Source organism: Alligator mississippiensis, chromosome 7 (genome assembly GCF_030867095.1).
Source record: "Alligator mississippiensis isolate rAllMis1 chromosome 7, rAllMis1, whole genome shotgun sequence".
Lineage (NCBI taxonomy): Eukaryota > Metazoa > Chordata > Crocodylia > Alligatoridae > Alligator > Alligator mississippiensis.
The window spans coordinates 80,038,601-80,055,236 of NC_081830.1; the positions used below are offsets into that span (position 1 = coordinate 80,038,601).

Sequence of the window (16,636 nt, forward strand, 5' to 3'; positions counted from 1 at the left end):
CACATGTCCCCATACATATGTCCCTAGGAAATACACAATATAGCACTATAAACATGATACATGTGTCTGTGTTCAGCCCATATACATATACAGTATACTTCCTCATTCTCCTTTCCCTGTATTTTATCTTTAAATTGAGAGAGCTTTTTTATAACACGAATCATCAGAGAGGAACAGCTAGTTACCAAGGAGACTCCCTGATGAATCAGAGAGACTGACTGGTATAAGATCTGGACATACTGTATCTTCTTAATTCATGAGATCTTACATTTTAAACAGGGGAAAAAAGATCCTATCGCAACCAACTGTGGACCATGCATTTCTCCTGCCAGCAAGAACAGCTTTTATTTTTGCCATAGAAGCAAATTAGCAAGAGCATCTTGTGTGGAATCAGTTAGCAGATTTAGACGAATGGGGGAATTTCTCTGGAGCACTCTGGATTCAGAAAAACAAATACCAGCCAAGGACAAAGTGGTCCAGATGGAGGTGACTGAAGAAAAGACTGAAAAGCTCTTATTTCCACACAGGAACGAACAAGAAGATGCAGTGTCAAGTGAGCTTTGGAGAAGCATCTGCATATCTGCTTTGCTCCAGCCGTGGCATTTCTCAAAGTAAAGGCTGTGTCACAAGGAAAGGTGTTTTCCTCCTGTTTGTTGCTGCGTGGCTGACACAGGACTGAATGGATCGGGTTTCTGACGTCCGTAAAACCAGTTCCAAACTGGCTGGTTGCAAAAACTAGACTGTATTCAGCACGGAGAGCTTTCGTCATTCATCCTAAAGCTTTGCTATGGCTCTTCGAAAGAATGGCAATAAGCCCGGTTACGTCTGATTTCTGCACAGTTTTCTTCCCGAGTACCGGGCAAAAGTGAGGAATTTTGCAAAGTGACAGCAAAGGCACTTTTTTTTCCGGCACAAATCTGAAGTGTCCTGCCACTAATGGGAATTATGATAATGTCCATGAAACATGTGAACAGTTTAGCCAGCCGAAGGTGGGTAAACACAGCAGATGGGAAGAGGAGTTTTAAAAAACGTGGAGAGAACAAGGAGCTTTGTCAAATAAAGTTGACATGTGGGAAGCCCTGCTTTTGTCAACTGATTTTATTCAACAGAGGGTCTCCTCACCCAGTGGCTTCTGACTGCTCATTTCAGGAAAATTACTGAACACTCGGGTATTTTTCCTCTCCGTTAAACCATAAGAATAATAGTTAAAACACCCTTAAAACTGCAAGAAAAGTGAAAAAAATAGACAAGAGAAACATCGAGGGACAGGATTGATGGAAACCTCCCACTTGCAAATAGGCTTTTTTTTCTTCTCCCAAAGGTGAAAACTACAGAAGTATGTAGATTAAAGGAAAAATCTTTCTGTCACATCCAATTGAAATCTCCATATTGGGAACAGCTGGTCCACCGTTGCTAAGGTAACCGGATCAATTAAAGGTTGGGCAATAATGCAGGACATATTGAAATGTATGAAATAAGGAGAGAGTTAGACGGGCTGGGATGAAGTGCGCGAATGAAGATTAAAGTGTGGCAGGAGAAATGTAGGCTTTACTGTGAAGTGTGTTTGGGAAGAGGAATTCCTAGAGCGTTACCATTCGACAAGAAACTAACGCTAACCAGGTTGTTAGTCGAGGATTCAAATGAAGGGCATTTTACAGGCAAATCATTTCAACCACTGTTTTCTGCTATGAATTGCATTCTTTCTCATCTCAAGGATGAAATTAGCTGTTAGTAGCATTTATGGGCTGAAGCTAAAGGTTTAAGGGAATAATATTTTAGTGATGCATATTGTAAGGTTTATCACCACTCCAAAAAAACCAAAAAAAAGTCATATTACTGGAATCCTCTGTAGGCCTCCCATTTGGAAAGCCAAATAATCCGAAATGTTTAGATTGGCGGGGACTGGAAATAGCAGATGGAATAATAAAGTGGTATAAGAAACGCTCGCAGACAAAAAGCTTGATACCAAGAGACGAAAGCAAGGAATTCCAAGCTGTGACTGAACATCCATCATTAATTTATTGTCACTCTGTTCTTAACTTGATATATTGTGTCTAGGGATACTGAAAGGCTTTCAGATCAGTGCGGGGATTATATACCCTTATTTGCTGCACTTCTCAGGTATATCAAGGCTAGTTAAGAGGCACAGCAGCAGGCAGCTAAGACAGGTTTTCAGCATTTCATTTTCAGGGATTTTCCTGGAGATTGGGTCATATATATCTCCGGGGTTTTTTATGTCTATGATCATTTTTAATGGGTGGAGGCTGCTGTGAATCTTGGCACTTGTGAAAAATTGTGAGGGGAGGGCTGAGACGGCAGGAGCTCTACTGACTTTTTCTGAACAGAGTACAAACTTCCCTTTACACATCTGCTAATAAACCTCCGTCCTATCTAGCAATAGCTTTGCTCTTCCAGATGTTGCTCTGTCATGGAGACTGGTTATTCTAGCAAAGGGGTTCGGTTCTCATTTCGGTGTGGATAATCATGTCTTAGAGGCATCAGTAATACAATGGACCTGTACAGTGTTTTTTATCTGAAAGTGCTAATGCATATTGGGTGGGTTATGCTGAATTTGCATCTGGAGGATCTGAGGCACAGAGAGGTTAAGTGTCATGTCTAAGGACACATCACTGGTCCCAGGCAGGGTCAGGACTAGAATTCAGGTCTCTTGAATTCCAGTGTCAGGCTTTAAATACTCCCCCAGACAGCCTGGCAAACTCCCTGGCTCTTGGGACCTTTACTAGGTTTCAAGGGCTGAAAGACCAGTGGTTAATACCGCTGTGCTTTGCGTTCTGTGTGCTTTACCATTATCCGGACACCGACTTGGATTGAGACTTGTGGATGCTGAATGGAGTTGAGGGGAGTGGTCATCAGTGGTCTAATGTTGTTTCTAATATTAATGAAAGTCAATGGTGCTAAAGTCTAGTTTTATTACCTAGGATTGTGTTCATGAAAACGGTGGTTTTGTTTTTCTTTTCTTTTTTTTAAGAATTAGCTGTCAGTCAAAGGAAGAAGCTGCTTCCGAGCCATAATGGCCTGTCGTTGAAATGTGTGTTGTTAGAAAGCATACTGATGTTGGAATGGGGGATTATGATAGTTTTCGAGTGGTAGGATGTTACCGCACTACCAATGATCTCTATTAGAGCATGTTCTGTACACCTAAATGTGTCTCATGTTTGAAAAATGAAATGAATGAGAAGCATGGCTTTTCCATGCACCTGTGGCTGCTGTTGCTCTGCAGAGTCCAACTGCTGGAGAAACTTATGAAACGGGCATAGAAACGAGCGCTCTCAGTCATGTGCAGGCAGTTCAGCATCACACACAAAAATCCCCCATCCTGCCCAAAACCCACAGGAACTCTGCTATTCAGTGGCAGTCAGCTAACAGGGCTTGTGGCCTTGCTAGGACTGGGGAGATCAGCTTCAGTGACTTCAGCTGTCAGGACATTTTTCCTGTCCTGAAGAGTGTTTAAATTTACCTTACTAGTTATTTACTCTGTGCTTATCACTATGGTACCCGAACACCTTACACATCCCTCCGGCTTCACCAGACTCGGGAACAGATCAGTCACCTGGCACATTTTGGTCTGTGTTAAAGTTAACCCAGATCAGCTAACCCAGATCAAAAAACCACCTTAGCCTGGCCAAGTGGCAGAGGCACCCCCATTAGTTCAGGGGCTGTGGCACGTTGAATAACTGAGCTGGGGATCAGACATCTGGGTCTCATTTCCCCCGGAAGAATAAAACATTCAGAGCCTGGCATAGTTAGGAGGAGCAAGTCCATTCCCATGCAAGCTTGCCCGGCTGACCCAGGACGTGCGTCACTGGGCTTAGGAGGGAGCCCACAGCCAGTGCTCTTCAGATGAAGGCATGGGTAGTGGCAACATGGGGCTCACAAGAAAAAGGGCACGAGGAAATGGGAAGGACGGCGAGCAGGCCCCAATGCCTTTGCCATCCAGAACCTGGTAACTCTTTTCTTTTATAGCTTTTCTTATCTGGACAGAGATTAATTGTTCCCTCTCTGCATGACTTTGAATGCCAAGGCTCAGGACAACGGAGAGAATCTGGGAGCTCAGTACTAAACTTTGCCTGGCAGGTTTATACGTAGAAGCCCCAGTACACCCTACTTGGCCAAAATGCTGAGCACTGCTGGGATATCCCATGCAAAAATACTCAGTGGATGTTGTCTAGCTAGTGTAATTATCCCTCCGGTTTTTTACCAAATAGCTGACAGACAGACATGCTAAAAGCCAGATTTCACTGGGCTCCATCAAAGAGATGCCGGCAAGGAGGTTGAGGAAGGGAGCAGAAAGGAGCCGTCTCTGCCCTGCACTCCAGCCCAGAGACCAGGCACAAATGAATGCAAGGACTGCACGGTTGTTATGCAGGCTTGATCGCTAGCCTCCCCGAGAGAGATGGGGAGGGGCAGGATAGAGGTGGGACACACCAAGCAGCTAAGAGGGCAGCGTGATGAACTAACTCCCTGAAGGACTGCGCGGTGCAGAGCTCCAGGAGTAGCCGTCCTGGCACGCAGCTTCTCCCAGCACTCCCAGTGGAACTGCGTGTCACCTCCCCGGGACATGCCTGTCTGGTTGAATTGTGCTCTTTGGCTTGTAAATCTTTTTTAAATGCATCTAGCATTCTCCATGGTGCAGGTGCAAACACTGAAAGCTATTAATCAACGGAGATGAACCACTTTCAGCAACCTCACTTCACACTTTACCGTCAGAACCAGAAAACTCAAAGTACATTGTTGCTGCTACACAGTGGACCATTAATTTACTGCCTGCTAAGTAGATTGGCCTTTACTATGCATTAAATTCAGGTTCAACAGCAGAGATACTATTACAGTGATTGTAATGGTAGAAATGCATTTTTACAGGAATATCTTTAGTTTCACATAGGAAGCTTGGATATCCTGGCTCCATTTCAGTCAGCTGCACAGCTCTTATTTGCCTCCGGTGACCAGAGTTTCACCTGCAAGTGTCCGTTTATGTCCAAGTGCTTCAGTATTTGCTGTGTTTAGTATTAGGTGGATTAAGAGGTTGTTTCAGCTACCATAGGTAGAAGTAGGCTTTAGTACGTGACTGTAAACAAGACACTAACCCAGGAAACAGTTAAGGTGGTACACTGTAAATGTGTATTTGTGGGGCTAGGCAGATAGCATCTGTTCATTTGCACTGAATAATTCCTCCACTTCAATGAAATGCAGAAGTCTGAAAACCTGCAAGGCTCCAATCCAGCAAAACACTTTAGTGTATGCTTAACTTTAAGCACAAGTGTTATGGCATTGACTTTAGCAGGACTGATTACAAGCTTTAAGTTAAACAACTGTTTAAGTGCTTTGCTGGCTCAGAATTGAAATGAACACCAAAAGGAAGTGGCCATTTCACTTGGTCCTTGGCCTCACTGTCGTCCCATGTGGATCAGTCCCTCCCCACCAGGCCTTAATGTGCCATCGTCGTCCCCCACACCTTACTCCACTCGTGCTCTAAAATAAGACTGCATTATTGATGGATCCACACAGAAGAAAATAACAAGTAGAGCATTCATCTGAAGTGGACTGATATAGATATCTCTGTTGACTTCATTGGAGTGTCTGTGCCAGCTTACATCAACTGAGGATCAGGCCTAAGGCATGTCACCAGGCCTGATCTAATCATGGATTCTCCTTAATTGCCAGTCTTGGTCATGCTCTGAGTGGGATTAAATGGGTAGGGGTTATTTCTTCTATGATAGTCCCAGACTTGTCAGAGACACAATAGAGATGTATCTTTTCTAGTCATTGGGTGGTCTCCAGTGGCCCACAAACTGGACACCGTGGTCTGGAAAATGCCCATGCAATTTCATAAGTCTCTTTACCCCTTGCTGCATCGAGGTCTGCCTTCTGCTGCTCATACCAGGCCTATACGTGGCATTGTTATCAGGCCTTTAGGAGAAGGTAGAGGTTATATCTGCATGGAATAGAGATGAAAAGATCCATGTGGGACACTAGAAAAGCACTCTGGCCCCTTCTGTGTCTCACCAGGACCCTAAACCTAACTCTATGCCCTCTTTCCCCTGCCTCCATTACATGCTTCATCCTTCCTCCACCCCTCTGTGCTCCTGCAATCCCACATCTCACCTCCCCATTCTCTCTTGCCTCCCCAAAACTTCCCCATTCTGAAACCAGCTGCCCAGGTTTCATGATCATCATGATTAATCAACAGCACTTAGACCATGGAGTAACGATCACCACCCCCTAATCCAATCCGAATTAGTATTAGAGGTAAAAGTCTTACAAAATGATTAAATTCTCCATTAGCTGCAGATGAAACAGACCTCCTTTTAATCACGAAGACATGGCCTCATGTGTATTATAGGACATTAGCACCCCTTTAAGTGTAATAATAGACACAAGGACAAGGGCTAAATTATAAAAGTTCTCACGGGCCCATAAATTAATAATTTTGTACTTCTAGGGTAGCTCTTGCTGCTGCACAAGCTTAACGTCACAGAACGGTGCTGTTATCAGTTATTCCTACTGTGGGGGGGAGGAGAATGAGGATGAGAGTGTGTGATTTGTCCCCAGTCATACAGTAAGCTCATAGAAGATCTGCGACAAGAGCTCAGAAATCCCAGTTTGTCATCCTCTACTGCAGAGGTAGGCAACCTTTTCTGGCTGCAGGCCCAAGTGACCCAGCTACCATCACCACTTGTCTCTATGACAGCCCAGGGAGAGTGCTGAAGCTCAGCCAAAGCCCCTCACTGCCATATACTGCCAAAGCCCCACATTCATGGGCTAGATTAATGATTCCCTGGCCCGGATCAGGCCTGAGGACTGTAGGTTGTCAACCCCTGCTCTACTGCAACCTGTAGCAAATAGTTCCTCTTCCTTGCATGCATTGTGTTGTACAAAAGACAGGGCAAGGTGGCACCTTAGACTGCATCCACACGAGCGTGCACGTGCATTTTGTGGCACCTCAAAGTCTTTGGAGGCACTGTAAAGCTCACCCTGCGCATGTGATTTGGTTCTCCGTGCTGCATATTTCCAATGCAAAGTCAAATTTAGATACTGGGAAATCCCAGTATCAAAAAACGCATGAAAAAAAAGCAGGGTGGCACACGTGGCAGCAGCGTGCACCACCCGAAATTGGAGCCACACTCTGGCTGCAGGCCAGGCTCCGTGCGCCTGGATCGTGGCCCCTGGAGCCCTGGGAGGCCCCCAAGACCCCAGGTAAGGCTGCTGAGGCCAGCCCACGTGCTGGCCCCAGGCTCCCCTACCCCACCCAGAGCATTTTTCCCCACTTTAACTTCACATGCAGAGCATGTGCCAGGGCAAAAAGCAGCACGAATTTGTGCCACTTTTTTTTTTCACATGGCAACTGCACACCCCTGCTCAGAGGAACACAGCCTTAGAGGGAGGGAGGCTTGAGCTTTCATGTGCAACTGGTTCAGGGAGGCATGAGCTTTCATATGCAACAACCTACTTCTTCAGATGCTGTGAATGGACCCTGCCCTACTTTCTGCCTGACTTCAGAGCTAACCACCTGTCTACATCATGTTGTAGGAAGGCTGTAACATAGATACTTATTTTTAAAGGCTTTTTTTTTTAAAAAAGGTTCAATTCGAAGTATCCATCCAAGTATCAATTTAACTAAGAGGCTAAAAATAACAGAAGTAAAATCACCTGATCCATAAACACTGCTGTCCACCCCAGCAAAGCAAGAGTTTCAACGCTGTTGAAATGGCAAGTGCTTCTGAAGAGCAGAAGCTGCAGGAACTGACCCAATGCATAGAGTAACTATGGGAGCACAATGGTATCATGTTGTGTATGCTTGCACTGTCCCATACTGCGAGACAGAGTGGCTTCCATTCAAGGATTTAAACAGATGGTAATGTAGCTCTCAGAAGTATAGACATGCCTAATTTCATGTGTAATAAGTACTGAGGACTTAGGTTTGTCAGTAAAAACGATGCTGCTTTTGGTACCAACATAAGCAGACCAAATTTGCTCAGGTTTCTGACACGCAGACTTTGAGGGACATGCTCAGCAGCTTAAAGCAGCATTGTCAGTCCCACAATAGCATTACATCTTCTTATATGAATAGCCAATCCCACACCAGTAACTTGATTTCCGTCTTTATTCCCATAAGAGTTTGGTTTAATTTTGGCCCAGTTGATCTGGAATACCAACATGTAACAGGTGCTGACATGGGGCATTGTATTACAAAGTATCTCTGCAGGCAGGATTGTCCATTATCCAACACAAAAATATAAATCAGTTTTTTTCAGATAAGGTTGTCTCCTTCCTATACACAAAAACAGGCCCACAACCTAACCACAGCAACTTCTACCTAAAATCTCTCTCTGGCTATCTATGAATAATATTCCTTCGAGAATGGCTGGCCACTAGAAATCTCTCACATCTGGAGAAGCTGGCAAATAATCATGCTTTTGCAGTTACCAATTTTGTGGACACTTGGTCAAGGTCCCTTGTCCCAAGTAATGTAAATTGCCTGCAGCTTTTACATATATGCTCATCACATGGGACAAATATGTATGTTGTTATTATCATCACAGTTTCTGACTAAGTGTGTGAATGCTGAAATTTCAGTTCCCTATATGGATTATGGCAGTCTGCAGCAAATCTGATCTACAACTAACCAGAGAAGTTAGGACCCGTACATTGGGCAAATGATGAAAAGGAGGAAGCCTGTCAATCATTTCAAGCTGGTTTATAATCTCTTTGGAGCTAGCAAAATTGGTTCCCATTGCATGATATTTAATAACCTACTGATATAGTCCAGGCCAGAACTCAACTAGTGGTATTCCATCGTATCTTCTATCTAGTCCTGTGAAGACCAGCTCTGTTTCAATCAAACTGATTAGAAAACATACCCACCCAAGTGGAAGAGTTGGAGTAGTAGTTTGAGCATCCCACTGAGAACAACTGAAGTCTTGGGTGTACATCTGGTACACTGGGTCACATCCTGATAGCCTCGGGTTACCTCTTTGGATAAACCCAAAATCAAGTAGTTTGCTCTCAGGAGTTTTTTGGAAGCTCGATGCTTCTCGTGCTAATGTTGCCCAGGAAAAAAATACTGCCCGTCAATGGTGTTAATTTTATGGATTGCAAACCACTTTTGGGAGGCAAGTGTTATGAAAGCATAGAATAGTATTCCTCGTTACTGCTGAAAAAATAAAATGTGAGATGTTCTGGTAGGACAAGATTCAGCACCATTTCCAGCCCTGGGAGCCATGCTCCTGAGTCCTGACGAGCTAGATCTGCTTTACCAGCTCTGTCCTTTCCTCTCCATCCCCACCACTGAGGGACAGGGGTGACTTAGTTATCTCCTGCCCCAGCAGCTGAAATGTCTTTGTTTCTGCCAGTCACGCATTTCACCCATGCACCCACTGCTCCCCTACAGAATGCTGCCCAAAAACCTTTTCCTACCTGCCGCTCCAAACTCACTCTGCCTTTGAACCTCTTCATGCCCGCGCATCCCTTCCCCTGGTGCATCTCTGCCCCCATTCTGTCCCATTCCCTGCCCCCCAAACTTCCCGACTGTCTTCTTGTTTCCAAGGCAGGGAGTTTTCTTTCTGGCCTCTCTGCTCCCCGTTGTAGTGCCTCGCCAAGGAGGGCTCTGGCTCTGTCTCACTCCGCTGAAAAGTTCTCCATTTTCCCTCTGCTCAAATAGCGTTTCTTTTTCTAATGTTCCAACTCATTATAATCAGCCAGGGTCATCCCCCACAGGCAAGGTCTCATCGCTATCTTTGAGATATTCCAAATATTGCCTTATTTTAGCCCAAACATCATCACCTCCTCATAGTGTCATTACTGACTAGGAAAACTGGCTCAGCTTCAGTTACTGGTAGTACTTCAGACTTCATTTAGCAGGGTCAGCTGCAGAGATAATATACCTGCCACTGCCAACAGAACTGGGAGGCTTTTAATAAGGCCCAGCAGGTGAACTGAAATATCTAAAGGTCTGGGCCCCCTCAACTGTTCTCATGAAATGCTGATATATGTAAATCAGTAGCATCCTGTTTTGCACAATTCTTCCATGGCCTTACGCATCCACAAAAGGGAAAGCATAGACATTCAGCCTAACTGACTTTGCGTTTAGAGTGAAGCAAATAGCAGTAAGGAGCACAGTGCTGTCTTCTTGGAAAGCATGGCATCTGTGATTATGGAAAGTAGTCTGCAGTGTTGGTGGACAAAGATGTTTAAAGGTGCAATGTGTAGATAAAAAGAGAATGAGCCTTTCAAGATACAGCACACCGGATCTTACGTGTTCACGTCATGCTTTCCCTGATGCTTAAAAAAGTGTGCCCTTCTTTTCATGTGAAGACCCCCCATGACTTCTATGTTGAGATGCTTTAACAATGAACGTTGCAAGGCTGCCCCATCATGCCAAGCCTGTGCCACACCAAGCCTGGGCTAGATTCCCATGCAGTCTAGACCAGGGGAGCCCAACCAGTCTAGACCAGGGGTGCCCAACAGGCCAGATGTGTGGTGGGGTTCAGTCCACAGGCCACAATCCTCATGGGGTTGGTCCATGGGTGCAACCCAGTGCATCAGATCTGACCCCACATATGGCCTGACGCCATGTGCCACCATGATCTACGGCACAGGGACACATTATCTGGACCATGGGTCTGGAAATCTATCAGCAGGGCAGCAGCAATAAACACTACCACCTCTCCCCTACTGCCGAACTTCCAGACCCACGTGGAGCCCTGTGGGCCAGAGGACACAGCTCCATGGGCCAGATCTGGCCTGTGGGCTAGATGTTGAGCATCACTGGTCTGGACTGTAAGTACTTTGAGAGAGACCATGAGCTGATGCAAGTCACTGCCGCTCTATTGGCAGCTGAAGATCTGTCCTGGTTCTTCATCTAGGAGAGCAGTCAGGGCTCCATTAAAGTGCAGCTCAGTGTCTTCATTTCAGCAAATTAGACCAGAGGTGGCAGCAGGTAACTAGTTTGCAAACAAAAGGAGACTTGCGTGATTCACTACACCACACTGGGCCTTAAAAATATAAGCAGGAGGCTTAACAGCTGCTTCGTGTAAGCAGCAACTGCAAAGACAGCAAGCAGGAGGCAGAAGATGTTCTGGATGTTTTCATCTGGTTCCTGTTGCTAGGGAAACTGCCTCCTTGATATCCGTGTGTTCGCCACATCTGGGTCACTTGGGCTTTGGCTCATAGAAAGTAAAGAATAAGTTAAGGTTAGGGAGTAATGGGGAAAAGAGAAATGGCTAAAAACACCAGAATACTCTCTCTCTCTCTCTCTCTCTCTCTCTCTCACACACACACATACACACACACACACACACACACACACACACACACACACACACACACTCTCTCACACACACACACACACAGTAATACATGTATACAGTTAGTGGTACAGACCATATCATTATTAGCACATATATGTACTGTTATACTTCTATTAAACTGTATAGGACATTCTGATAGATAGATAGATAGATAGATAGATAGATAGATAGATAGATAGATAGATAGAAAACAAATTTAATTTTTATTACAAGGATACGATCTACAGGATCATAGAAGGGACCTCAAAAGGTCATCTAAACCAACCCCCTGCTCAGGGGAGGAATATCCCTGCCTAAACCATTCCCAACATGTCTGTCTAACCTCCCCTTGAAAACTTCCAGGGCTGGAGAATCCACCATGGGACATGGCCACTTCATGACACAGCATGTCAAAAACACACCAAAGAGAAACGCATAAACCAAGGAGTGTATAGCCTCGATCTTATAGCCTTGATCTGACACCTGTTTAGAACCCTATTGAAATCACATGGATCCACAGAGGCACCAAGGGATCACTGTTGGATCAAGGCACAGATTAAGAAAAGATGCAACCTGTAAATAACAAAAAATGCAATGGAAGGAGGAAGGGGAATAAGAGTGAGTGCAAGGAGATCAACGTGCCCCAGTTAAGGCTGCCACGTTACTACTGGATTTGGGGAGGGATGAGAATGTGGGATATAAAAATATCAAATCCTAATTCTACTCCTACGTGAAGTTCAAGTTGACCTTACGACAAGACCACTGGCAACTTAAACCACTTTTCATTGGAAACTCTGGTGTGTTTCTAAATATGGCCCCTATTTTATTCTCTTGACCTTGCTGCAAATCTGGAGTAAGATTCTTGAAGCTGTCAGAGTTTCTTACTTTCACAATTTGTATTATGTAAACTTGGTGTCAATGAAAGCCGAATTTGGCCCTAGGAGTTGGGAGTTTAAATGTCTTGCTTCACTCTCTGCACCTCCTTGGAATGTATTTTCCATGTGAATTTAGGTTTTAAGGTTTCTAAGAAAATCTGGCATAAACAGAAGAAACTTTCTATGTGTTTGGTGTTTTAAGTAGTGGAGTCATTTCTCATGCCTGCTGCCCTATAACACTGAGCAGGCTGAACATGTAGGAAACCTCTTCCTCTCTACCCCAACCACCACCCTTTCTGGGAGCGTATTTATTTGGAGTGTTTTTTGCTGTTGTACCTGGTCTGGTGCATGCCTGCTTCTCTGGTTTGCTGGCAGCAGATTTTGCAGGTGTCAGAAAAAGAGCAAATAAGGTCCGAGGCCGCTCCGGGAGCCAGGATGCAGGTAGAAAGAACTGCAAATTGGTAAGCCGGTGCCTGACACGAGCACTCAGCATCGAACTTTGCGTGGGGACCCCCCAAATGCTGTGCAGACCTGGCTCAGAAATGCTGTCCTCCTGCCGTGGCATTGCGAGGACTTTTGTCAGAGACACTGGCTGATTTGTGTGCTGCGAGGATAAATCACAGTGGAGGAATCCGGCGTCCGGACGGCGCTGCCAGACTTCTCTGCTGAGTTCTCGAGCAGTCAGGGTTGATTTTCCCCAGTCCGACTGCTCAATTCCTGCCTTTTTCTTTTGTGGAGCTTTTGTGCTGTGGTAAGCAATACTGACTGATTATTGCATCGTGATTTTCGGAAGCAGCTGTCGGTTTCTTTCTATAGCCTTCATTAGAGAGGTCTGAAAGTACCAAAAGGAAGTTGTTAACCCTTGAGATCTTGTGCACTAGTTGAAAGCACCAGCAGAGCATCTGTGGAGTATGCTGCAGTTGCATAGTAATGCTGTTTATCCTGACAGGTAATGATGATGCCTGAGCCTTGGACACAACCTTTTGTGCTGTTTCTGAGTGACTTTAAATGGCAGCTTTGTGTGTTGTTCCTCTGGCCTACAGTTTCTTGGGCATTTTGCTATGTCTGGATGTTTCTTTGAGGCAGCCTGCCTTTCAGCAAGTCTTCAGCATTTATTCCAAAGGGGACATGTCAGGACCTGCATTATCTGCAGGATTTCAGTGTCCTCTGGGCCCTAGTGCTGATCTAGTTTGTTGTATCCCCCCCTGCTCCTGGCTTTGCAGCAGCATCCCGGGCATGGCTGTTATCACAATTGGATATTATTTTAGAATGTGGATGCTGATGGATTATTATTCATGTAGCACCAAAAATGTGCCAGGTTCTTTGAAGGTGCATAAGCAGACCTGGCTTCTGCCCCAAATGAACTGCTAAGGATTCATTTAATTAATAAACCTGCTGTTTTCATATTTGCCACTTCCACAGCCCACCTTATGATACAGTACTAGACTGAGAGTGAACCAGTTCAACCCAGCTACCATGATCTGCCATGGTTTCTTGGCCCCCAGCTATTTTGTTCCCAGCACAGGTTGCATGCATAGTATGGTGCAGTGCTTCATACCTCAACATAAGGTGCCGTTTATCCCCATGATTAGCTAGGGTTTCAAAAATATTAATGGATGCCCCTATGAATGTCTCAGTGACACGGAGGCATGAGATTTAGCATGGTTTCTTCCCTGATCTCATAGGTGGCACATTTGTTTTGCAGCAACATCATCACTGTTGCAGTTTATCAGCCATGTGCATGTAATAGGATTACTATGGTGAGGGTAACAGATCTATTTGCCAGCCTCACTATTAAAGTTTAATAAATATATTGACACCATCTTTGGGAACAGAGAGCTTTTCTTGCACTCATACTTACTTCTCAGCATATTCAGGATGAAGCCTTGTTGTCATTTCTCTATTGAAAGCCATCACCTTCTTGCCTTTAAAATGTCACTGAACTTTTCTCCACATCTATAAACTCTCAGATGGGCTATGGTTTGCCTATTCAAGAATAGCAGCTCATCAGAACTGGTGATTCCTGTGTCCTCGCCCTACATCTGTTGCTTTGAGATGAGCTTACGCCACTGGATTCAGATCTAGACATAGGATCAAGGATTCCAAGTTTCAGGTTCAGCAATTTGGAATCAAATTCCCAAGTTTCTTGATCTCCCACTAGCCAAAAGTTTGAGAGGTCTCGACTTAATACACCTAGAGCTTGTTTTGGATCCTAGCTCTACTATTGATGCTACAGCCGGTCAACTAAGTTCTGTGCATGTTAAGAGATGTCACTCGGGACTATATGAATGGGCACCATGTTTAAGATAAAAGATATTCACATTTAGAAAACACTTGTCCCTTCCAATACAGACTCTCCTAAGTCATTGAAAACCACAGGATTGAGCCAGGGAGGTGGGGTTATGTCTAGATTTGGATACGTTTTAGGCAGCTGTAGGTATGTTTCCAGGGATATCAACCCCATCTGCTACATCTGTTTTAAAATATCATCTCACTATGTGCAGTTTCTCCAGCCGACCAAAGTCAAGAACCAGTGAGGCCAGTTAAGTCTCTGAAATAACTGGCCAGCTGCTTGCCGCCATTCTCTATACCTAGACACATCTCCTGAAGGAGTCTCATTGAGTCCTACAGCACATCTAGCTTTAAGTTGTGTCATTTTAATGAAGTCTGCCTCCAAACTGTCTAACAAACCCTTAACCTACCTTCCATCTCAAATCTCCATGCCCTAGCCAAGGGCTGGGGAGTGCTGTGTCTTTAGATTTCAACATTACTTCATTCTTTAAAAGAGATTACGTAAATCTCTTAAACAAATTGTAGTCTAGTTGTTCCACATGGAAGCATTCCCACTGAGATGAAGTGGTTGAATAAAGCAGTGGGAGCTAATTTCACAGCAGGGAGTTGTGTTTCTATTCTAAACCCAGTGTACATGACCACAGTAAAGTCACTTAACTGCTCTGTCCCCCAGTGTACCCATCTGTAAATAAGTTTAGCAATATGTAACCACCGATATAAAACTCTGCGAGACCCTTGGATGTTGGCAGTAGCGTAACCAAGAGAGGGCGGAGGGGGTGGCGGGGTGAGCAGGGCACAAGCCCCTAAGCACAATGCACAAAACTGCCATTGAAAGTCACTCAAAAGCAGCACAAAAGGTTGTGCCCAAGGCTCAGTCATCACACCTGTCAAGATAAACGGTGATTACTATGCAACTGTGGCATACCCCACAGATGGTCTGATCGTGGTGGGTGTAAAAATAGCCACTGCCTCTGACTCTGCCACTGCCCCATACTCTGCTGCTGCCCAAAGAGCAAAACTGCCTAGCTACAGCTGTGGCTGTAGGATGATATCAGTGCAAAGTCCTGTGCCGGCTGCGTGTGACCTGTTGTTTTCTTTTACTGATGCTTGGTATCCTTATTGCTTTCTGTGTTTCCTGTATGTGATCTTTCAGATTCGTTCAATGTCAACAGCAGACTGGTTTTGTGAGCGTGCCGAGTCCTACATCATCAAACTGTCATTGTTAAAGATTGGCTTTAGCCTTATGCAGCTTAATGATTTTGGCTCTGGGCCCCTCTGATATTGGGGCTTGTGCATTTTAGTATACTGCCTAGGCTCCATTTTGGGCCATTCTCTTCAATGTACTGCTGTTGGGTGATTGCCCTGTTTTGCAGTTAATATCCAGTTAATATCCAGTTCTTCCTCTCTTTCTCCCTTTCTCTTTTCTCCCTCCCTTTTTCTTTCCCACTTCCTTTCTCCCCCACCACTGGATGTGGTCATCTTCACTTGCGAAGGACGAACAGCTATCCAGTTTATGTATGTCTTAAATATGTCAGTAATGTAAAAATGATATTATGGCTATGATAGTCTAGAAATTATGCAAGAGTCAGGATTTCTTAGGGTGATATCTTTTATTGGACCAACTGCATAGCATTAGACAAGCTTTTGAATGCAAGATAGTCTTCAGCAGGCCTGACCAGTAGAAGCCAAATACAGCATAGTAATAAACAGGTATGGGTCAGGGGGAAAGAAATGACCAGACATAGCAGATGAACAGCAGGAAAAAAGAAGCTGATTTCTGGGAGATCAAGGCCTTTCAAAAGGAAAGAAGGTCATCCTCATCTTTCTTGTGTGGAAAGAATTCAGGAGCCAGGTAGATTATAACCTGTCATAAACCAGTGTTAAGTCCTTCATTCGTATTGCCCAGGCAGCTGATGCATTTTTGTTTGCAAGTTCACCTTTTAAAGGTGTTGGGTAGATTTCCACTGAGTATGTGAATAGTGAGGTCAGACTGGGAATGGTTGGTCTGTGAAAAATGTGCTCCTAATGCAGAGGTGGGCAAAATGCAGCCCGTGGGCCAAATGCAGCCTGCTAAGCCATTCTATCTGGCCCACCGGGCCCCTAAAAATTTTCAAAAATGTATATTTATCTGCCCCTGGCTGCCTGTCATGCAGCCCTTAATGG

General features: G+C 44.8%; 1 protein-coding gene across 7 annotated transcripts in view; it reads left to right on the plus strand.

Moving 5' to 3' along the window:
- LOC102572400 (calcium-activated potassium channel subunit beta-2) overlaps window positions 1-16,636 on the plus strand; it is a 183,091-nt gene that overhangs the window by 100,123 nt on the left and 66,332 nt on the right. Inside the window, exon 2 of one of the 7 annotated variants that reach the window (XM_019478512.2) lies at window positions 280-1,418. The exons of the other annotated variants lie outside the window; for them this stretch is intronic. The gene's annotated coding sequence lies outside the window, so the exon portion shown is untranslated. The remainder of the gene's footprint in view (window positions 1-279; window positions 1,419-16,636) is intronic. 7 annotated transcript variants of the gene reach the window in all.